We start from the raw sequence: 24,280 nt of genomic DNA on the forward strand, positions 1-24,280 counted from the left end.
CCTCCCCCAAGAGTGAAGGAGATGAATGTTATCTTTGGGTTTGTTTTTTATTTTTTGGCTCTGGGAGGTGCCTGTCCCCATAGAAGCATCCTTGAGTCATGACAACCCATCAAACCAGAGATGGCTGTACGTCTCACCTTGGAGAGAGTGTGTCCCTGTCTGAGTCCCCTCTGACTGTGGTTGTGGTCAGGTGTTTTCCTCGCTGAGAAAGAGTGGCTCAATTGAGATACTAAGAGCAGGAAGGACCCAGAAGTGGCTGTGGGGCCATGACTGGGCGATGCGCCTGCAGAGAGGAGGGTGGACAGGGCAGTTAGGACATTCCAGCAGATACCAGCATTAGGAAGTGCCAGTGTATTCAGCAAAGGCCATCACAGAACAGACCAAGACACAGCCCCTACAGGTGCTCCAACCTGATAGGATAAGAGGTGGAGACAATCCTAAAAGAAACTAAGTTCAAAACCCCAAATGATTAAGAAATCACTGCATCTGACAGACTTCGCTTGGAACTGAGTCAATTAAATATTTTGCCATCAGCTGAAAGAGGAGGTGGGTAAAGATAGAAAAAAAAAAGAAAGAAAAATTCTAGTTATAGGGAGTTCCCATTTTGGTTCAGCAGGTTAAGGACCTGACATTGTCTCTGCAAAGATAACAGGTTTAAACCCTGGCCTCACTCAATGGGTTAAGGATCCGGCATTGCCACAAGCTGTGGTGTAGGCTGCAGATGCGTCTTGGATCCCACATTGCTATGGCTGTGGTGTAGGCTGGCAGCTGTAGCTCTGATTCAACCCCTAGCCTGGGAACTTCCATATGCTGCAGGTACAGCTGTAAGAAGAGAAAAAATTATTCTAGTTAGAGAAAAATAAAGTTTTCATCTTGAAAAGTAAAGGGGGAGTAAAATTCAGTCTTTGAGATATGCGTCACTTCTGTATTTTTTGCCATGGCTATATTTTTCAGAAATGAAACAAATGACTTAGATTGTTCAAGTGCTGCAGGATTGCGTGTAACTCCCAGTGGTGACTATTTTCTTTGAGAACCATAGACAGTAACCAAACAAGTTATTTCATCTGTCTGTGTTTGACATGCCATTTCGGCTCGATCTAAAGGCTTTTTGTTCTTCTTGAGAAATCACTGCATTTATCTCTTTTGGTGGCAAAAGAAATTAAGAAGAATCGTGTAAAGGGTGGAGTATGTGGAAGCCGGCTGAGGCAAAGTAATTTGGGCTTGAGCTTCAGAGAACTATTAACAGAAGCGTTGTCTTCAGGGATCATTGAACGTCAGCATAATTGACGTTCATGCGTCTTTGTAAGTTACAGGAAATCGGTAGAAACTATGGACATGGCGCTAGTCAGTTTCCATTGTTTGTAGATGGTTTAGTGATTCCAGCATTGGGGGGTGACTTGTAGGGGGACAGGTCAACACACACATCACCATCACTGCGTAAAAGTGCAGTCAAGTGTACACTCAGGTTAAGTACAGTAGAGGGTGTTGCAACCAGTAAAATAGGCTGCTTTTCTGTTGTAGTAGGGCCTCAGTGAAAGATAATGTGGACAAATGGTGTGTCATGGAATTTTTGAGAGAAGAACCTCAGAGCATTGCGTTGAGTGACTTTCAACCTTTCAGACCCAAGAGCACGTTTATGTTTTTGTTTTTGGTTTTTTTTGTTGTTGTTGTTTTGATTTGTTTTATTCTTTGCTTTTCAAGGCTGCACTCACAGCATATGGAAGCTTCCAGGCTAGGGGCTGAACTGGAGCTGCAGCTGCCAGCCTCTGCCACAGCCACAGCAAGATGGGATCCAGCCCCTGTCTACAAACTACACCACAGCTCAGTGCTGGATCCTTAACCCACTGAGGGAGGCCAGGGATTGAACTCGAATTCTCATGGATGCTAGTTGGGTTTGTTACCACTGAGCCACCATGAGAACTCCCTAAGAGCACTTTTAGAACAAATCTTTTATAACACCCCTCTATTATCATAAAATAAAATTTATAGATATGTAATTTATATACTCACACAACTAAAAATGCCTTAAATATAAGTGAGAAATAAGATGAAAGTAATTTATGGTGATATATGTTTCTATGCATAAATTCATAGGTATATTATTCCACTTAGAAGACATATTGAAGTAGTGAGAGACTTGTACTACTTGTACTACTTAAGTTTAGAGTTAAAAGACTGTCAGGAGGAGTTTCCCCATGGCACAGTGGGTTAATGATCTGGTTTGTCTCTGTGGAGACACCAGTTCAATCCCCAGCCTGGCGCAGTAGGTGAAGAATCTGGTGTTGCTGCAGCTGTAACGTAGGTTGCAGCTCCAGATCAGAATGGATCCCTGGCCTGGGAACTTCCATATGCTGTGAGTGCTGGGGTTGGGGGGAGATCAAGAGCCATTCTGTACAAGCAGAAAGAAAAATGCACGCACAGAGGTCCAGGAAGATATTGGACTAGAAATCAGTAGGGCCAGTATATATTAAAACTGAGCAAAAAATGTTTTTCTTTCATATGTAAAATGGAGTTGGGTTTGAGGTCAATTCATTGCAATAAGACTTTTCATCTACCTCAATGTCAGAGGGACACTAGAAAATCATGCAGGATATAGGACAATTCCTGATTGTCCCAAACTGCTAAGCATTGCAGGATAATAAGCATCCTGTCCACACTTGCTAAATGCCAGTAGCACTGTCAATCCTTGTGACAACCAGAAGTTCTCCCACATATGACCAACATGTCCCTGGGGAGCAGTCCCTGCCCATGTGGAGGACTGCTGAGCTTATCCTCTTGATTTATAGGTGAAAACATTGAGGACCAAAGGGGTTAAATGACTTGTCTAAGGTCTCTCAGCTGAGTAGAAGCAAAATAATATATAGTTCGTCTGTTTCCTGCCCAGAGCCTTACCAACAGGTGCTCCAGCTGTAGGAAAAAAAATATTTATATGTATACAATGAAATGAATAAAATACTACTACTCTTGGGGTTCAAACAACATTGCAGTGAGAAATCAGCAAATTATTACTTCTCCTTTTGTACAAGTAGATATGATATGTAGCAAAAATGGTTCAAAATTTATCCCCTCTCTGTGTCCATACCCTTGTCATTCTCCCTTGCAGAAGTGGAGTCTATTTTCTCACTCCCTTGAATTTGGGCTGGCTTCGTGACTTGCTTTGGCCAATGGAATGTATCAGCCGTGACAGTATACCAACTTTGAGCCATGATGCACCCCCATTCTTGTTTTTGGAACCCTGTCACCACCCTGTCAACAAGCCCAGGATAGCCTACTGGAGCATGAGAGACCATGTGGAGCAGAGGCAAGCTCTCCCAGCTAAGGCTCCCCTTGATGACCCTGCCAACAGCTAAGCACAGACACAGGAAGGATCCCAGGTAAAACTGCATGGACCAGAAGAGCCTCCCAGTTGAGCCCAGCTTACCAAGCCATAAAATTATGAGATAAATACATGGTTGTTTTTTTAAGCCACTAAATTATGGAGTGGTTTGTTATGCAAGAAATGCTAACTGAGACAGTAGATCGTGGAACATTTCACCACGGAGGTGATACTTGACCTGGGCATGGAAGAAAGATGTTTCTACGGACATGAAAGTGCGGGAAAGAGAGTGTTTCCAGCAAAAGAGGACTCGTCAGCAAAGGCAGGGATGAGGTCTTATGTTCCTAGCATTCTGGGCACAGCCAGCACTATAGCTTGGGGAATGAAAGGTTTAGATCAAGAAATACAAAGGGCTGAAGGCAAGATGATGAAGGTATGGAAAGAGCCTCATAAGAGGTATTACTAATAAAAAGTGTATCAGAATTTCCACTGTGGTGCAGTGGGTTAAGAATGTGGCTTGAGTCACTGTGGAGGTGAGGGTTCGATCTTTGTCCCATCGCAGTGTGTTCAAGGATCTGACTGTGTATAAGTTGCAACTGCAGCTGGGATTCAGTCTCTGGCCTGGGAACGTCCATGTGCCGCAGGCACGGCCACAACAAAAAATAAGGCACGGCCACAACAAAAAATAATCAAAAGTGTATCAAAATGTCAGAGAAGCAGAATAGGGAGGCCTTATGGGAGGGAACCTTTGCAGGGAGTGTGGTCAGCAGTGCTCAGTGAGGTCAGTCAAGGTGAAGAAAAGAAACGTGGCCAGAAAGACAATGGCGACTTATGAAGATTTTATTTTGTTTGTTTTGGTGTGTGTGTGTGTGGGGGGGGGGGGAACAGGCCATCTCCTTCCATAAGGCCCTCCCCTTTCTTACAGAAAGCAAACACAAAAATTAAAAATTAGTTAAGCAGCTCCGGTTTATTACTACATCACCAGACTCAGATGAGCATCTCCAGCGAGTGAATTCTTGGGTTTCCTTGCAGGGTAACCTCGCACTGTGTCCAAACCAAGCAGACTTTGTGATTTCTTCCTCTTTCCCGCTGATCACACAGGTGTTTTTGTTTTTGTTTTCTCCTTTGGAGTGAGGATGTACCGCCTACGAGCTACAGGAGAGGGAGTTTATTTCTTACTTATTTCTTGATATTCCTATTAAGTATGTCTCAGCAACTTCAAATGCCTGCGATCATTAAACAGCTGGGGGGTTTTATCAGCGGAGCTCATGTAACACATCTTTGGGAATAACTTCAAGCACGTGGGATTGGAATAAATACCAGTTCTCTGCGGAATTAGGGTAAGAGGTAAAAATAATAAAAGGAAGCCCATAAAAAATCTTTTAGAGCAGGGCAATATAGATATGGGCAGGTGCCTTCTACTGCATTCTTTCTAAAAAAAAAAAAAAAGGGAGTTCCCATTGTGGTGCCGTGGAAATGAATCTGACTAGGAACCATGAGGTTGTGGGTTCGATCCCTGGCCTTGCCCAGTGGGTTGAGGATCCTGCGTTGCCGTGAACTGTGGTGTAGTTCGCAGACGCAGCTCAGATTTGGCGTTTTCTGTGGCTGTGGCGTAGGCCAGTAGCTACAGCTCAGCTCCGTTTAGACCCCTAGCCTGGGAACCTCCATATGCTGCAGGTGCGGCCCTAAAAAGAAATTTTATAATATATAAAGAAACAAAACCAAAAAATGAACTCTGTTTTCCCTACCATTGACTCTCCAGAGCTACAAGAGGAAGTCTGAAGTCTCTTCCTTCTTTTCCTGATGCTTTCAATTCAATCCCTGACTTTTACTGTATCAGTTGCTACTGGGCCCTGCAGCCCCAGGAGAAGGTAACCCTCCCTTGGAGCAACCCAGGCGTGAGTCGCTTTTCTTCCTACGGCCAGTACCTCTGCAGCAACCACCTCGCCATATTAGTAAATCACAGCACTGATCTTGTCAAGTACTTGTCGTACCCCAAGTAAAGTTGCTTTTCTTTACAGTATATTTGTGTATAATTCTTTGCATAGATATATGTTTGTTTGTTTATTTTTCTCCTGGGGGAGTGACTATCTGTGGGGAGAGTGTCTGGATCATATAGTTGGTATAAGCAATAGTCAGGTTTCTCCAGAGAAACAGAACCAGTAGTATGTATTATATCTATTTATCTCTATATGTAGATATAGATATGAGCGTGGATATGGATATACAGATATGTATGTAGATATATAGGTGTAGTAGAAGGATGTTTGTATTATAATTTATATAACATATAGAGAATTCTATATTAGATATGTTATATACATTTATATCTTAAAGAATGGACTCACACAACTGTGGAGGCTGAGAAGTCTCAGGACTTGCAGTTGGCAAGCTAGATATCCAGGAGACATGATGATGTAAATTACAGTTTGAAAGCAGGAGAAAATTAAAGTCCCAGATCAAGTAGTCAAAGAGCCAAAGCTCCTTCTTACTCAGCCTTTGTTTTTCTATCCAGGTATTCAATTGATTAGATGAGGTCCACCCACACTGGGGAGGGTAATCAACTTTCCTCAATCCACTGATTCACTTGTTGCATTTGAGATAATTGTGTGGTTTCTGTCCACTGGGCTCTTAATATGGTATATTTCATTAACGCTAGGGATAGCATTGTAGATTGACAGTTTTCCCCTCTAGTATTTTAAAGATGTTGCTGCATTCCCATCTTTCTTGAATTGTTTCTGAAAAGAAGTCTTCTGGTTTCCTTTTATTTTTTCCTCTAGGTAGTCTGTTTATTTCCTCTGGCTGCTTTTTTTTTTTTTTTAAATTTTAGGGCTGCACCTGAGGCATATGGAAGTTCCCAGGCTAGGGGTCCAATCAGAGCTGCAGCTGCTGGCCTACACCACAACCACAGCAACACCAGGTCCGAGCTGCATCTGTGACCTACACCACAGCTCATGGCAACAATGGATCCTTAACCCACTGAGTGGGGCCAGGGATTGAACCTGCATCCTTGAGGATACTAGTCGGGATCGTTACTGCTGAGTCACAACAGGAACTCCCAGCCATGAGGGGAACTCCCTCCTCTGGCTGCTTTTAAGATTTTTTTTTTTCTTTTTTCTTTTTAGGGCTGCACCTGCGGCATGTGGAAGTTCCCAGGCTAGGGGTGGAATCAGAGCCACAGCAACACAGGATCTGAGCCGCGTCTGTGACCTACACCAGAACTCATGTCAATGTCAGATCTGTAACCCACTGAGCAAGGCCAGGGATCGAACCCACAACCTCATGGATCCTAGTCAGGTTCGTAAACCACTGAGCCACTAAGGGAACTCCTAAGATTTTCTTTATCATGAATTTTGAGCAACTTGATTCTGCTGTCTCATGGCATAGTTTTCTTAATATTTCTTAAGATTGGGATATATTGAATTCTTTAGATATATGGCTTTATGGTTGGTAATAAATTAAGAAAATTTTTATCTATTTTTCAATTTTTTTTGGTCATTTCTGCCTGCCAAGAGACTTTAATAAACTACAATATATTAGGTTTTTAAAGTAATTCCACAGCTTCTTGATGCTCTATTTTATTTTAAAAGTTATCTTTTATCTCTCTTTCATTTTGGATAGTTTCTACTGACAAGTCTTCAAGTTTGCTGATCTTTATTCTGTAGTGTGTAGTCTACTGTGAATCCCTTCCAATGTATTTTTCATCTCATATGCTGTAATTTTTATGTCTAGAAATTTTTCTCGGGTCTCAAAAATATTTGGGTTATTTTTGATTAACTTATTTTTCTCCTCATTATGGATGGCATTGACTTTCTTGTTTGGATACCTGGTAATCTTTGATTGGACATCAGATGTTGTGAATTTTACCTTGATGCTTGAAGAATGTTTTTGTATTCCTATAAATATTCTTCAACTTTTTTCATGGATGCAGATCAGCTACTTGGAAACTGTCTCTTTCAGACCTTGTTTTTAAGGTTGCTAAGCAGGATGGGAGCCATCCTCCGTGTAGGACTAAATATTTCTCATTATTGAGATAAAACACTTCTTTATCCTCTTTTCAATTCTTAAGTGAATGATGGCTATTGGACACAGGTACTTTTCCCAGCCCTGTGTGAGCACTGGATGTTGTTACCTGTAATCATTTTGGGTGCTTCTTTTTCAAGCCTTGGGTACATTTTTTTCCACACCGTATCTAATGCTTGTCAATACTCAGCTGAATGCTTAAGGGGGACCCACTGCAGATGTCTCATGTTTCTCTCTCCAGGTCTCTGTCGCCTTTCTGGTACTGTGTCCTGTGAATTCTAGATGTTTCGGTTTCTCTGGTCGCTCATCCTATCTATTCAACTCTGGGAATTCACCAGAATCCACCTGGATTCCTCCTTCCTGTACTTTGGTCTGGAGTCTCTTTCAAGGCAGTAAGCTGGGTCAAAAAGGAGGGCTCACATCACTTGTTTCCTGTCTCTCATGGAATAGTGCCATTTATCGCCTAATATCCAGTATCTTAAAAATCACTATTTCATATATCTTATCAGTTTTTTAAATTGTTTCAGAAAGAAGAAAAAGTCTATCAGAAGTGGAGGTCCTAAAACAATCTTTTGAAATACTACTGTACATCAGTTATATTGCTGCACTGGGATACAACATCTCTGAAGAAACACTTTTGAGAATCTGGAGATGGAACTTTATAGAAAATCAAATACATTTTCCTTTTTTACAGATGTGGAAATAGAGTATCAGGGAGGTTGGGTAGTGTGTGCAGGGTCACTCTGCTTGTGGTGGCAAAGTCTGGATTGGAACCTAGGCCTTCATATAAGGTTTAATCCCATCATGAGAAACTTCTCAGTAATGAGGTGCTATTAGTTAATCTCATTGATTGAATGCAAATTTCCTTTTGGTTGGGTTTTATTTTAAGAAAAAATTAGTTTTTTAAAGCTAACATTAGATCTCAATTAAACAAAATGATTTTTCAAATTTTAAAAATACTTCTTCCTAGAAGAGTTAAACACTAAGAAAATAAAAAGTTATCTGATATCTAATTTAAAAATACATTTTGGATTTTGTGTTGGGATCAGTACACAGCCAGCCCAATAATCTACAGAAAATCTTGGTTTAGTGAAAATTGATTTTCAGAGTCATTTCATAATGACCTTAGCCTTCTGCAAAGACATTGCATCTTCAAGGAAAAATGCTCTGAATGCAATTATACTGCAATTATTTTCTTACAAAAGCATAAAGGTAAAGTAATAAATGTAGGATGAGTGTTTCTTAGATTTGGTATTTATTTCTTGAGAAATAACTAATGGGAAAACAATATCCCACTTATGATTTTATCAACTTTAGTTTTGATCTTGCTAATCCTGGTGAAGCAAATTTAGAGAACTCTCACTTAACCAGAAAACATAATAACGGAAGCATTAAAATATAGTAATTAATGTTTTTGTCATCTTTATTTTATTTTCTCAGACAAACCAAATAATTATAATACTGAAAGAATGTTATTTTGAAAGCTTTTCCTGTTCAGAAACCTAGGCAGATTTCAGTAGGGGGGCTTGTTATACATTCAGAAGGCCTATGAATAGCCATAGGAATTATGTAACCCAGAATTCTTTTGTAGCAACGAGAATTCAGAAAAATATTGAGAACATTCTTAGTGTCACTACTCTTGGTAATGTTAGCTCTTAAAAATACAGAAATGTGGAAGAACATTTTGGCTGAAGAACAACTCCTCATACTTAAAAATACTCTGTATAAATTATAGTCAATCACCAACTATTATTTATTTAAGTGCCTTTTATATGCTCCTGTTAATGTTCCCACTGACTGCTTCTGAAGGCAGAAATGCTACATTCTTTCTGAAAGTTGGACCTTTAATCAATCAATCATGTGTGAAAGAAAATACTACAATTTTATAGATCCTCAGCTTGCATTTCTTTTACAGTTTGTAGACTTTTCTGTTTTTTCATAACACCCTTTTCCAGAGGTGAGATGAATAATAAAGTTATTCGTGTAGCATATAATTATACTAATAAGTCTTTTAAATCCTCTCTAGTAAAGCTATATCATATGTACCTTAAGCTTCTGTGAGTTCAATACTTGCTCAGTCAAGGGAATAAAAGTTTCAAGAAGTGGAAATAACAACTTAGCAGGCCACATTTGCTGTTCCCTCTGCTTGAGTTAAGTTCTTTAAGAGACACTGACTTGAACGTGTTGGTTCTGCAAGATGTACTCCCTAGGCTGTTGAAAACATGGTTAAAGTTCTTTTTCAACTTTCTCCCCCAGTACTAGGTCTTCCAGCCTCTTCACAAGGGAGCCAAGGGATTTTTCAAGGGAGAATTTTGAGCATCTGCAATCTTCCCTTTGCTTTCATAGCTAGTACCTGGATAAATGTGTATCTACTCTATATTGGGCCATAAGAGTAAAAAGAAATCATGTAGAGATCAGGATACATTACATTTCTTTAACATTTCCTCATAAAATAACCAAGTTGCTGAATCACAGATATGAGAGCAAACTGTAATGAAAGACTTGTACTCTGCAACCAAGCAAGCACTTTGCTTAGCAGATTAAGTCCGCCCACTTGCAACTCCTTTTAAGCAGGTGATAATTTTTGCTTTAATTACATAAACTGTACTGAAATTTTAATGTTCACCAAAATAGTGTTAATTAGCCAAAAGTTAAGCTAGACAAACTGCAGAATATTTGCAGAATATATACTTAAAGTATTAATGTTCTTATTTTTTTTTTCTTTCTGATTACTCTGAATTCCCAAAAGTATTAGGCTATTTTGGAGATAATCAGCTAAAAATCCATATAGAATACCTCATAAGTACTGTGGACTCAGTATATGTGGTTCTACGCCTTATCTGATTCAGATTCAACTTATTAAATGCAATACCTGCTATGTCTAGCATTTTTAGAACACTTGGAAAATATTCAGCGAATAACCGTAAAGTTATGTTGTGTTGGGGCTTTGTCAGTGTTTCTTCTTTCTTCCATTTCTGTAGCATAATTAGGCCCACAAAGGATGTAAAGACTTAAGGCCAGGAGGGAGTGGACACTGGGTATCGTTCTCCTCATCTTTGTCTTTGATGGGTACCCATCAAGAGATGTTCTTCCGAAGCATGTGGATTGACAGTGAGAACTGCAAAGGGAAACACTTGCTCTGTCACCAAGATGAGCTTCTTGTCTGGGGCTGAAGATGGAAGTGGCAGATGTGAAGTGATGAAATTAATAAAGAAACTTGAGGATTTTAGAGGAATTAGGTCCAGAAATTATAAGAAATATCAGTATCGATTGTCTGTATAAAGGCAAGAAAACAAAAGGAAGCCTCTGTTGGACCTTTGTCCAACCAAGATGAAAGAGAACATCTATGTCAGTAAAGAGAGTCCCCAGTAAAGGGTGAAAAAAGGGTGTTTCAAACTGACTGGGGACTCAGGTTCCCTAGGGCTCCCTATGCTTCCCTAGGGCTCTGGTTGTGGTTAAGAATGAACTAAGCGTTGCTAAAATTCTAAATATCTCACTGAATATATGAAGAAAAGGAGTTCCCATTGTGGGGTAGTGGAAACGAATCCGACTAGGAACCATGAGGTTGCAGGTCCAATCCCTGGCCTTGCTCAGCGAGTCAAGGATCCAGTGTTGCTGTGAGCTGTGGTGTAGGACATGGACGAGGCTTGGATCTGGTGTTGCTATGGCTCTGGTGTAGGCCAGCAGTTGTAGCTCCGATTAGACCCCTAGCCTGGGAACCTCTATATGCTATGGGTGCAGCCCTAAAAAGACAAAAGACAAAAAAAAAAAAAAAAAGAAGAAGAAGAAGAAAATTAATAGACAGTTCACTTAAGAATAATAGCAATGATGGACTACATATGAAAAAATGTTTAACTCTGTGGCAGCCATTGATACTTTATACTAAAAATTTTTATTTATGCTTCCAGGTACAAGGTAGGATTGCCTGTTGGGCATGGACATGGGCATGTAGCTTGCTTTGGCCAACAAAATATGAGTGAAATTATATACATTACTTGAAGCAGGAATTACTAATGGCCAGTGCTAAGTGGCTGAATCGTTTCTCTCTGTCACTGCTGCTGGCTATACTCCAGAGAGAGTGGTTTCCTTGAACCTGTGTCCCGAGTGAGAATGGCAGAGCCTTAAGCCAAGCCACAGTGAAGATCTGTCTTAAGCAAGAATTAAGCTTCTGTTGTTTTAAATCTGCTTTGTCTATCCTGACTAATGCAAATTTCAGCAGTAATTAGAGGCACACGTACATTCAAATAACAAGAGAATTCCTTTCCACTGCTCCCAGAATTTTTGAAGTTGTTTACTTATTATATTGAAATAAGGTATACTAATTATAGCTAATTATACATAAATTCAAATGACGCATAGAAGGATTAGGAAAAAATTAAAAACATTTAAAATCTTAACCTCAACAGACAATTGCTGATGAACCTCCTATTTTCAGTAGAGAATAATACGTTTAATTTAGTTTTTGGTTAATGGATATATTTTTCATTGCTACAAATTCACTCTGGTTCTTTTCAACGTGTGCTTTTTCTTTTTCATATTGTTCTTTTATTCATCTGATATTATTATTTTTAGCTACGAGATAGTGGTTATGTCTAGAAAGGAAGGAGGATGGAGGAAAGGGAGCATGTGTCTATGTTGTTGTTCCTTGGAAAGAAATCTTGTTTATTCTCTTTCTGTTTTATGTATTTCTACTCGCTTCTGATGATTTACCGTGTTTCTTTCTTTTTTTGTATATAGACATGAATATGTTTGGGATTCACAGATTATTATTTTTCATTAATTATGGAAAATCAGCAAATATCTCTTAGGAATTTTTCTTCTACTTCTGACTTTCCCATTCAGGAACTCTTACATTTTTCTTTCTTTCTTTTTTTTTTTTTCTTTCTGACTGTCTCATTCTGTCCTCCACATTTCTTAACTTATCTATTTCTATCTCTTAACACCTTCTTCTTTCTTGAGTAATTTCTTCCAGTTTTTAAGTTATATCTCTGGCTATGTCTAATCAGTTTATCGAGTCATCAAGTATGTTGCTTCCATGACTATAGTTTTCGTTTCTTAAGACATCTGTTGGATTTAAATGTTTTCTTCTTTTCGTAGCAATTAGTTCTTGCCTTTGTTTTAATTTTTCTTTGATATCTTTAATATTTATAAACATAATTGTTTTAGGAACTACTTAAGATGAACTCATCCAATAATATTATTGAAAATCTACTACATGAAAGATATTGTTCTAAGCACGGTGATGAACAAACCAGTGAAAGTCCTCTCACTCTGGAAACGTCCTTTTTAGGGGCAGTTAATAAAGAAATGTTGGAAGGTGATAATTGCTGTGGAGAAAAATAAAGCAGGGAGGGGTGAGTGTGAAGGAATTTTAGGGTGTCACAGAAATCCTCCTTGAGATGATAGTATTTGTGCAGAGATTTGAAGGAGGGGAGAAAGCAAGACACATGGGTACTTGGGAGAGGAATATTTCAGGTAGAGAGAACAGCAGAAGTGAGAGTGCCACGTGAACGGCTGCCTGGTGTGTTAAAGGAACAGTAAGAAGGTCACCTTGGCTGAAGCCAAGTGTCGCAAGACAGAACAGTGGGAAACAAGGTAAAGAGGTAGAGAGGGATCAGATAACATGGGGCTCGGGGCCATTCTCTGAAGGAAATGAGACACCATGGGAAGATTAGGGCAGAGGAGGGGTGGGACTGAACACATGTTTAATAGCATTACTGTCCACTGCGTTGAGAAGAGAGAATAAGGAGCCAGAAGAAAGTTGGCAGTCTTCTGTGTTGAGAAGAGACAGTAAGGAACAAAGAAGGAAGCTGGCAGACCACTAGGGAGGCTACTGTAGGTATTCACGTGAGAGATGTTTGCGGACTGGACCAAGGTGGTGAGAAATGGCAGGACTCACTGATGCTAGAAAATGGACGTATGCTGCACATAAGTGTTAATGTTGGGCTTTGAAACCACCATCATAAGCATTTTTTATTTTTAGTGAACGTCTAAGTTCTGCACATTATGCTAGAAGTCGGGGACCCAAGGAAATTACCACACAGGAAGAGAGAGAAGCCGAGGAGATGTACTTATGAATTTAATTTCTATTTCATGATGCCACCATCTCAAAGTAATTATTTTTTTCAAAATAAAATTCATTCAGTATGATGAATACAAAAAAACCCTGACTCCTCAAAGAAAAATAAATTACAGTATGAAATAAGAATGTAATCTTTGAGCAAGACATTAGGATTTAAGTTACTTAATGATTCTTTTACTTTGAGTTTTTAATAGCGAAGCTTCATGCCTCAAGGAGAGTTAGCCACCAGCCATTTTAAAGATGATAATTAAGATGGTCAGAAAATAATATCAATAGTATAGCTGAGTTCTAGTCTGAAATTTGAAATAGATGACCCTGAGCGCAAGGAAATTTAAAAATAAATTCTCAATTTAATTGCTACTCTGGATGAATTTGAAAGCCCAGGAATTTGGAGGGGAACTCTTTAAGCTCTAGTACCTTCGTAAATCAGTATTTCTTTCTTTGTAAAATGAGGGCATTAAATTAGATTTTTCTTCCGATTTCATGACAGCCATAGAACTGGCAACATTTGTTCTTTCTTGCTAAAGAATATTTGTGTTGACATTCACCATGCTTGGATATTCATAAAACTCATAGTAAATGTATAAGAATATTGGCTTACCCATCTCTTCCGGTGGATATGTATTTTCAAAACAGAAGCATATCTTTTACTGAAATTCTATAAGCTTCAAATAATTTATTTTTTTAGTATAGATATCCCAATGACTGGCTTGTGGTAGGCAGGATTTTTTTGCCTTATAAATTCGATCTTTTTACCCTTCAAGTGGAGACTTGCATGTCATGGGCACTGAGGATACCTGGAATGGGAAGTGGTCCTTCATAGGAGCCAGTCCCAATCTGCCCAGCTGACCTGCAGGTCCAAGTCTGAGAACAGAGGTAGTAAAATGACATGACAGCCAAGCTTCCTCAGGTGGCAGCTGCCACTTACAAGAGGACCTATTGTTCCATACTTATCAATCCTCCTCCAGATCCTGGGGGGAAGTCCGTTTGTTTCCTTGGATGCTGAAAGACTGCTTCAGGCCTGGCCTGATGCCCAACCTCACAGTTGTGAACCAACTCTCAGACCTCTTCAGCTCTTTCTCAGTGCCCTGGCTAGACTCAGTCTCAACCTAAGTCAGGGCATAACTTGCTCTCCAATCCTGCTAGGGGCCCCAGGATCAAGTTACTGTCGGCATAGACCCTCAGTGAGAAATACTGAGAAATACCCCTACCCTATTCCCTGTGTCCCCAGTCCTGCTGGAGAGGCTCTGTAGGCTGGATAGGATGGAATGGAATGGAATGGAATGGAATGGAGTAGAGTAGAGTAGAGTAGAGTAGAGTAGAGTAGGTAAGGATATTTCAAGGGATAGTTAAGCAGATAGAAGGACAGTTGATAAATAGGTAGATAGAATTTTATGAGAGAAAACTGCTGAGTGATTGCATTCTTGCCAGAACAAAAGCAGGGGGGAGCCAAGATCCAGTGGGTGATAAACAGAGTAGCAGTCAGATAAGAGTAGAAGGTGTACTTGCATATGTACCACTTCTAGGGCCCACATCACGGGGTAATGACATTGCAATGAGAAAAACCACAGGTGAATGAAGTGAATAGTAATTCAAGGAAGAGACACAAAAAATCTTGCTAGCTTCATTTTGGCAAAGTCCAGGAAGGAGTTTATGTTACAATAAGGAGGTGGTAACAGCTAGGATAGCCCAGATGATATTGTGGTAATAATATCAAGACAAATTTGGGATCTTTGGTATCCAAATACCAAAACGAATAAACAAAGATTTATTGCTCAGTCATGTTTCATGTCCAGGGAGTTCTAGTCTTATTTTCCACTCAGTTATTTTTGTGGGAATTGGTGATTACCAAGCCACTTAAGAACTCTAGCTCAGGAGTTCCCATTGTGGCTCAGTGTTAATGAACCTGACTAGTATCCATGAGGGCGTGGGTTCCATCCCTGGCCTCACTCAGTGGGTTAAGGATCTGGTGTTGCCCTGAGCTGTGGTGTAGGTCACAGATGCAGCTTGGATCCCGTGTTGCTGTGGCTGTGGTGTAGGCAGGTAGCTATGGCTCTGATTTGACCCCAAGCCTAGGAACCTCCATATGCCATGGGTGCGGCCCTAGAAAGATGAAAGACAAAAAACAAACAAACAAACAAAAAAAGGGACTATAGCCCAGAAGTATCACATATTTTCCTGTCACCATGTGTCTGTTAGAAGGAGTCATGTGGCCCTATCCAATCCTAGGGGGCCAGAGAATGCAAGCCTACCTTGTGCCTAAATGGGGGAGAAACAATTTAGTAAATGTTACCATCACGGTCTGCCCTTTTGGTCAACAATAGTCCATTCACCTTCCATCTCCCCGCACCCAACAGACTCATCCTTACCCCATGTGCAATAATTAAGAGGTTTGGTCATTGAGCTCAAAGTTTAGAAAGCTTAGAATCCACTTGTGCTTCACAGTCCTAAAACCCAAGCCCCAGGCCCCCAGACCCCAGCCTCACTGGGGAAGCTCCCTTCTGACCCAGAAGGGACGGGGTCTTGGGCCTCCACCTCCCCGAGGGGTTTTACGGAGACTATGACTCTCACCCCATGTGGGTTGTTGCATTGCCTGGCCCTGCTGCTCTTTTGTAAAGGAGAGGGGGTTTAATGGATGTTGGGGAGGGAGTGTAGGAGGAATACATATTTAAGTTGGCATAGTCTGCAAATTTTTAAAAAAGACCTGTCCGAATGGCTTCATCAGAAAGAACACAAACGAGGAATGTTGATGAGGATTTGGAGAAAAGGGGACCCTTGTACTCTGTAGCTGGGAATGTAAATTGGTGCAGCCACTGTGGAAAACAGTATGGAGGTTGCTCAAAAAATTGAAAATGGGGGCTCCATTTTCCCATTGTGGCTCCAGGGAAACGAAGCTGACTAGGGTTCCATCCCTGGCTTCCCTCAGTGGGTTAAGGATCCAGAGTCACCATGGCCAGTGGCTACAGCTCCACTTCAACCCCTAGCCCTGGAACCTCCATATGCCGTGGCTGTGGCCCTAAAAAGACAAACAAGAACTTGAAAATGGAACTATGATATGACCCAACAGTTCCACTCCTGGGTTTATATGTGAAAAAAACAAAACCACTAGTTCGTAAGGATATATGCACCCCAGTGTTGAAAGCAGTACAGTTTACAATTGCCAAGGCATGGAAACAACCTAAGTGTCCATCAACTGAGGAATGGATAAAGAAGCTGTGGTATGCCTATCCATGAAATACTACTGAGACATAAAAAAGAGTGGAAAATTTCCATTTCCAGCAACATGGACAGACTTGAAGGGTATTATTCTAGGTGAAATACGTCAGCTTATGTGTGAAGTCTTATGTGTAAAAAATACAACAAACAGGTGAATATAACAAAAAGGAAGCAGACAAATTAGTGGTTACCAGTGGTAAGAGGGAAGAGGTTAGGGGGAGTTTGGGGTACGTGATGATGAAGTACAAACTTATGTATAAAGTAAGCTTCAAGGAGATGTTGTACCACGTGGGGAATATAGCCACTATTTTATAATAACTGTAAATGGAGTATCACCTTTAAAAACTGTGGATCACCATATTATAACCTGTAACTTACATCATAATTGTCCATCAATTATACTTCAATATTTTTTTAATCTAAAAATAAAATAAAAAATTTAAAAAGACTTGGAGTTCCCGTCGTGGCGCAGTGGTTAACAAATCCGACTAGGAACCATGAGGTTGCGGGTTTGATCCCTGGCCTCGCTCAGTGGGTGAAGGATCCAGCATTGCTGTGAGCTGTGGTGTAGGTTGCAGATGAGGCTCGGATCCTGAGTTGCTGTGGCTCTGGCGTAGTCCGGTGGCTGCGGCTCTGATTCGACCCCTAGCCTGGGAACCTCCATATGCTGAGGGAGTGGCCCTACAAAAGGCAAAAAGACAAAAAAAAAAAAAAAGACTTGTCTGTATGTATGATTTCACAGCTGAATATATATAACATGACTATTTATTTTAGAAAATTGATATTATACCATAGAGTACTCTGTCCCATTCACCATATGTGTTATGTCCACCCTATGTTATTAAAACATTTGAAGTTATAATTGTTTAATAAATATTATATTGTATTTATTTTATCTATTATTTTTTTATTGTTTATATATATATTTTTTGTCTTTTTAGGGCCGCCCCTGTGGCAAATAGAGGTTTCCAGACTAGGGATTGAATCAGAGCTATAGCCACTGGCCTACACCACAGCCACAGCAACACCAGATCCGAGCCACATCTGCAACCTACACCACAGCTCACAGCAATGCCAGATCCTTAACCCACCGAGCAAGGCTAGGGATCAAACCTGGGTCCTCATGGATGCTGGTCAGATTCGTTTCCCCTGAGCCAGGACAGGAACTCCAAAGTTATAATTTTTAATGGCTGCAAAGCACTTTATTACATGCAGACTTTGGAATTTATTTAACTACTCAATTTATTTAACTATTGTGGCTTTTTAAGGCATTTCCAAATTTATCTCTTAAATAGATGCTATTTAACAGGAACTTGGCTTCTTTGCTCTTCTTTTAAAATTGTTTTTACAGCAGATACAGTCAAAACAGGTTTTGACTAAAAAAATTATAGACACAAACATGTCTGAGGATGCAGACAGATCTGATTGGGCTTATGTAGAGTTCAGGAGAACAAATTAACTACTACCACCTAGTGTCACCAGGTTCTATTCCCTCGTCTTTGTAATACAGGTGATGACGATTAGTTGGGAGTCACCAGATGGAAGTTCAGACCTTGGCTCTGTCGTTTCCTACCACTGGCAAATTCGTCTCTCTGTCATGGAAGCAGATTAGATTATTTGTTGAGCACACTTGCTCACGGATGCTCCATGCCATCGCGCATTAGATCAATAGATACTATCCTGGCCTCACGAGTATGTTTTTCTTCTTTTGATATTTGTAACAGGCTCAGTCGTGCTCTAGGAGGCTGGACTCTAACAGGTACACTCAGGAGCCAGGGAAGTCATGCTTTTCACTGTGCGGATGGAGAGGTTGTGAACTGGGTCCAGAGGCAGTGACAGAGAATGGTGGACAGAGAGACCTGCTTAGTTAGTCCCAGTTCCCACCACCTTTCCTGCCAAGAAGGAAATCCAGGTGGCTCTGGAGATGCGTTTATTTCCCTTGTGGTAGTCTAGCTGAAAGCTGGCTTAGCAGGAGCAGGTCCAGGTTCGCCACAGAAGACTGTGCCCATGTCAGCCACTGGGCTGAGGCTCTCCCTTTGTAACCAGACCCTTTTATTTTTCCCCTTGCTTGTTTGCTTTTTTAGGGCCGCATTCATGGCAAATGGAGGTTTTCAGGCTAGGAGTCAAATAGGAGCTGTAGCTGCCGGGCTACACCCACACCCACAGCCATGAAGGATCCCAGCTGCATTTGTGACCTAGCTCACAGCTCACAGCAATGCCCGATCCTTAACCCACTGAGCAAGGCCGGGGATTGAACCTGCGTCCTCATGGATATGAGTCAGATTCCTTTCCGCTAAGCCACAACAGAAACTCCTGTAACCAGGCCATTTCTGGCACCTGGATCTTCCAGTGTTGCAGTCCTACGGATGCTCCCTGATGCTTGCCCTACAAATGTGTGGAGCCTATGGGGTTAGGCCTCTTCCTTACTGGAGCTCTGGCCTTGATGCATGCAGATCGTCTCTACCTGCTGAGATCCAGGGTGATTCTTCCCTCTTTACCCTTCTCTGTGTTCCTGGGTTTTCCCTATTTTATACTTCATTGTGCGGTGCTGGTGATTTGTATTCACATCTCCTTTGCACGACAGCGTCTTACTTTGAGATTAGGATATTATAAACAAATTCTTTTTGTACCCTTCAGTTGATTCCAGTTGGGTTTCTGTTATTAGAGATCAAACTGCCGTAGCCACAGGGCTGTAGGCTCTTTAAACCAGACTTCTCTCTTTTAAAAAATGGGGCAAATAATGCCAGTTGAGATAATAAATGTAAAACAGTTGGTACAGAAAACAATGCTCAATGCAATTAAGCTGAATCCTTCTTGAGGGATCAATATGATAAAAATATTGAAGGATATTGATTTTTCAAAATCCTTCAATATCAAATGATTGAAGGATCTTGGAAATAAATTACTTCCTTCTCCTGTGCATTTAATTTAGTGACTAGCCAGATTTAGTAATGTTTCAACTTTTGCAAAATTCATGTCACTTTTTTGGCTGCCTCATAGCATATGGAGTTTCTGGGCCAGAGATCAGCCAGGCAATGCCCCATCCTTACCTCACTGTGTCGGGCTAGGGATTGAACCCATGTCCTACTGCAGAGATGTCTCTGATCCCATTGCACCACAGCAGCCACTCCTCACTCTTTATTTTTAATTCTGTTATATTTGACCTTTTCCTCTCATTGTTTATCCTTCTTCCTTGTCTTACTTTTCTATTAGTTTCAATTTCTACCTTATTTCTAGTCATCTATTATTACTGTAATTTTTTACATTCAACCAATCATCAGAACTCCTTGTTTTTTTTTCTAATCTCCCCATCCTGCCCCCAACATAACCTCTGTAGAAAAACAATATATAATTTGACTATTTTGCATAAGGTGAAGGCTGTCTGTGGGTGCAATGAGTCGATAGTTGGTTAATTGAGAATCTAAGCAAAATGCCTGGGACCCAAATTCTTTGGCTCTTGCCTCTCCCCGCCTCTTTGGCTTGTTGGCTTTGTCCTAGAGAAGCTGTCGTCCTTGCTCATCCCAGATGGCTAATGCTCTTTCATTTGCCGCATCACAAAACTACATCCAGACGGAAAACAAGCCTCCCCTTCCTTTGTGTTCTTTTATAATCAACGGATGCGCTCCTAGAAGCCCCCAGAGACTTTTTCTCATGTCCCAGTAGCAATGGCAACAGCAAAACAATTCATAAACCAACTGTTAGCAAGGGGACTAGGATTAGTCTCACTGGCTTCGGAAGTAAAATGAATAATTTTATACAATGAAAAGCAGCCTGTCCATGTCGGGACCCCTTTGGGAGTGTAGAGGACAGAGGAAGAATAGAAAGATGTGGAGAACTCTGCATCACCCAGAAGCTGTGATGCTGCCCCAAACAAAGCCAGATCCTCTCACAGCCCTTAGTTTGGCCTGTGATGTTCTACCATGACTGTGAGAGTCTTTTGGCTTGGGTTTCAGTCTTAGCTCTGTCAATTACTGCTTGATGAGATGGGCGATGAACTCATCCTATCTGGAAACGGAGAAAATAACAGCACTGAATTCAGAGTGTTGTTTTGAATATTAAGTGAATTAATGTAAGAGAAGCATTTAGAAAGGTGTCTGACTGTAGGAAGTAATCAATATGTTGTCCACACACACACACATTTATTCATCCATTTGTTCGTATTTACATACATTGAACCGAATATCAGAGGATCAAGATGTCACCGAGGTGTTGTTGCATTCATGCTGAAGCCTCACTCCTATCTCCTTTTGTCTTACGTCAGGTGAAGGTCTCTGGAAACAATCTCTGAGATTTGCTCGCTGGAGGGTTGGTGGGATGTCTTCTCAGGAACAAGCCCTGGGAGCCGGTCCTGGAAGCAGGAATGGGTGGGGTGGTGGTGGGAACTGTAATGGGGTGGTGGTGGGGTGAGCTGTAATGAAGTTGCCTTAGAGGTTTCGTTGCTTCTGGGAGGAATGCTGGAGCTGGGGCCGCCCTCCTGAATTGTCCGAATTGTCCTAGATCGAGGCACGAGGGCCTGCCTTTGTACCCCTCACCTTGCAGAATTATTCAAGAAGGCTGGGGGTGGGGTGGGGCTGTAATCGGGGGTGAGGCAGCTTCGTCTGGGGAGGCCCATTCCTGAAGAAGGATGCAGTTATGAGCCAGCACTCCTAGCATTTGGGGATTCTTAGTGCCTTCGTCCTGAGGGGCTGGGGTTCTGGGCTGCCCTCCACAGCCTCTGCTGTACCTTCCTTCCTATCAACTCTGGAAAATAATTGCTGTCACTGTGTGTGGAGAGAATGGAAAGCCGTAGTGCACAGCTAGTGGTGGGGGATGGATTGCCCAAAGCTTCTGGCAAGAAGGCTTCCTGCTGTAGTGAAAAATCAGCCTCAGATCAATGCGGTGTGTGAGCCCAGCTGAGCTGACCCCTTGCTGGGGAGGCCGGGAGGTGCCACCTGCCTGTTCCACGTGATGGCCCAGAATCAGAAAACTTGACAGAGTCAAGATGCCTTGGTTTGGGGCAAAAGAGCCTTAATGTTCTGAGAAAGCTGTAAAACGTCATTGAGAAAGACTGGGAATGAAGAGGTGTCAGAACATAGTAGACTTATTGTTATTGTATTGTGGTCAATTATTCAGGTTACGGTTTGAATTTTACCTTGAATGCTAATGTCCACTCCATGTCTGGAAGACACTTTTATTATTATTTTATTATTATTTTCTTCTTTTTAGCTGCCCTGAGCCATACGGAGTTCCTGGGCCTAGGATCAGATCTGAGTTATAGTTGCAACCTACACTGTAGCTGTGACAATGCAGGATCCTTTAACCCGCTATACAGAAGGCCAGGGATCAAACCTGCATCCTAGAGCTGCAGAGATGCTGCTGATCCCATTGCACCACAGCAGGAACTCCTCTGGAACACACTTTTAAAGTAAGATCCCTACCTCCTAGCTGGGCTTTCTCGGCACTTAAATCCTGGGAATGTTAAGATGTGATGTGTGCAAGAATATGTTGAAACCACAGGGGCCTATTTTGAGTTGATAAATAGATGCTATTTAGCACATGTGCAACAGAAAGCCTCCATTAAGTAGGTAATAAATATTTGCAAAACCAAAAGAAAGTGATGGAAAGGCATTAACTCTGTGCTTCTTGTGTCACATGGTTGATGACAGAGCTAATGAGAAAACAGCTGTGATGCACAAAACATATGTGGAAGTCAAGGCTGGCTTTCCTTGTTTAAAAATTTGAGAAATACCTAGTGGAATAGCTGCAAGAAGGAGAACATGAAGAGAATTAATCTTTGTATTTATTTATTTATTTTTAATTATTTTTTTCCCACTGTACAGCAAGGGGATCAAATTATCCTTACATGTATGTATACATTTTTCACCCACCCTTTGTTCTGTTGCTATATGAGTATCTAGACATAGTTCTCAATGCTACTCAGCAGGATCTCCTTGTAAATCTATTCTAAGTTGTGTCTGATAACCCCAAGCTCCTGATCCCTCCCACTCCCTCCCCCTCCCATCAGGCAGCCACAGGTCTCTTCTCCAAGTCCATGATTTTCTTTTCTGAGGAGATGTTCATTTGTGCTGGATATTAGATTCCAGTTATAAGCGATATCATATGGTATTTGTCTTTATCTTTCTGACTCGTTTCACTCAGTATGAGATTCTCTAGTTCCATCCATGCTGCTGCAAATGGCATTATTTTGTTCTTTTTTATGGCTGAGTAGTATTCCATTGTGTATATATATATATACCACATCTTCCGAATCCAATCATCTGTCGATGGACATCTGGGTTGTTTCCATGTCTTGGCTATTGTGAATAGTGCTGCAATGAACATGCGGGTGCACGTGTCTCTTTGAAGTAGAGTTTTGTCCGGATAGATGCCCAAGAGTGGGATTGCGGGGTCATATGGAAGTTCTATGTATAGATTTCTAAGGTATCTCCAAACTGTTCTCCATAGTGGCTGTACCAGTTTACATTCCCACCAACAGTGCAGGAGGGTTCCCTTTTCTCCACAACCCCTCCAAAATTTGTTATTTGTGGACTTATTAATGATGGCCATTCTGACTGGTGTGAGGTGGTATCTCATGGTAGTTTTGATTTGCATTTCTCTTATAATCAGCGATGTTGAGCATTTTCTCATGTGTTTGCTGGCCATCTGTATATCTTCCTTGAAGAAATGTCTATTCAGGTCTTTTGCCCATTTTTCCATTGGTTGATTGGATTTTTTGCTGTTGGGTTGTATAAGTTGCTTATATATTCTAGAGATTAAGCCCTTGTTGGTTGCATCATTTGACACTATTTTCTCCCATTCTGTAAGTTGTCTTTTTGTTTTCTTTTTGGTTTCCTTGGCTGGGTGAAAGCTTTTCAGTTTGATTAGGTCCCATGGGTTTATTTTTGCTCTAATTTCTATTGCTTTGGGAGACTGACCTGAGAAAATATTCATGATGTTGATGTCAGAGAGTGTTTTGCCTATGTTTTCTTCTAGGAGTTTGATGGTGTCCTGTTGTATATTTAAGTCTTTCAGCCATTTCGAGTTTATTTTTGTGCATGGTGTGAGGGTGTGTTCTAATTTCATTGCTTTGCATGCAGCTGTCCAGGTTTCCCAGCAATGCTTGCTGAATAGACTTTCTTTTTCCCATTTGATGTTCTTGCCTCCCTTGTCAAAGATAATTGACCATAGGTGTCAGGGTTTATTTCCGGGTTCTCTATTCTGTTCCATTGGTCTGTCTGTCTGTTTTGATACCAGTACCACACTGTTTTGATGACTGTGGCTTTGTAGTATTTCTTGAAGTCTGGGAGAGTCATGCCTCCTGCTTGGTTTTTGTTTCTCAGGATTGCTTTGGCGATTCTGGGTCTTTTGTTGTTCCATATAAATGTTTGGATTGTTTGTTCCAGTTCTGTGAAAAATGTCCTGGGTAATTTGATAGGGATTGCATTGAATCTGTAGATTGCTTTGGGTAGTATGGCCATTTTTACAATATGGATTTTCCCAATCCAGGAGCATGGAATATCTTTCCATTTCTTTACATCTTCTTTGATTTCTTTCATTATAGTTTTATAGTTCTCAGCATATAGGTCCTTTACCTCCTTGGTCAGGTGCATTCCGAGGTATTTGATTTTGTGAGGTGCAATTTTAAAAGGTATTGTATTTTTGTA

The sequence above is a fragment of the Phacochoerus africanus genome, chromosome 13, assembly GCF_016906955.1.
Source record: "Phacochoerus africanus isolate WHEZ1 chromosome 13, ROS_Pafr_v1, whole genome shotgun sequence".
Taxonomy (NCBI): Eukaryota; Metazoa; Chordata; class Mammalia; order Artiodactyla; family Suidae; genus Phacochoerus; species Phacochoerus africanus.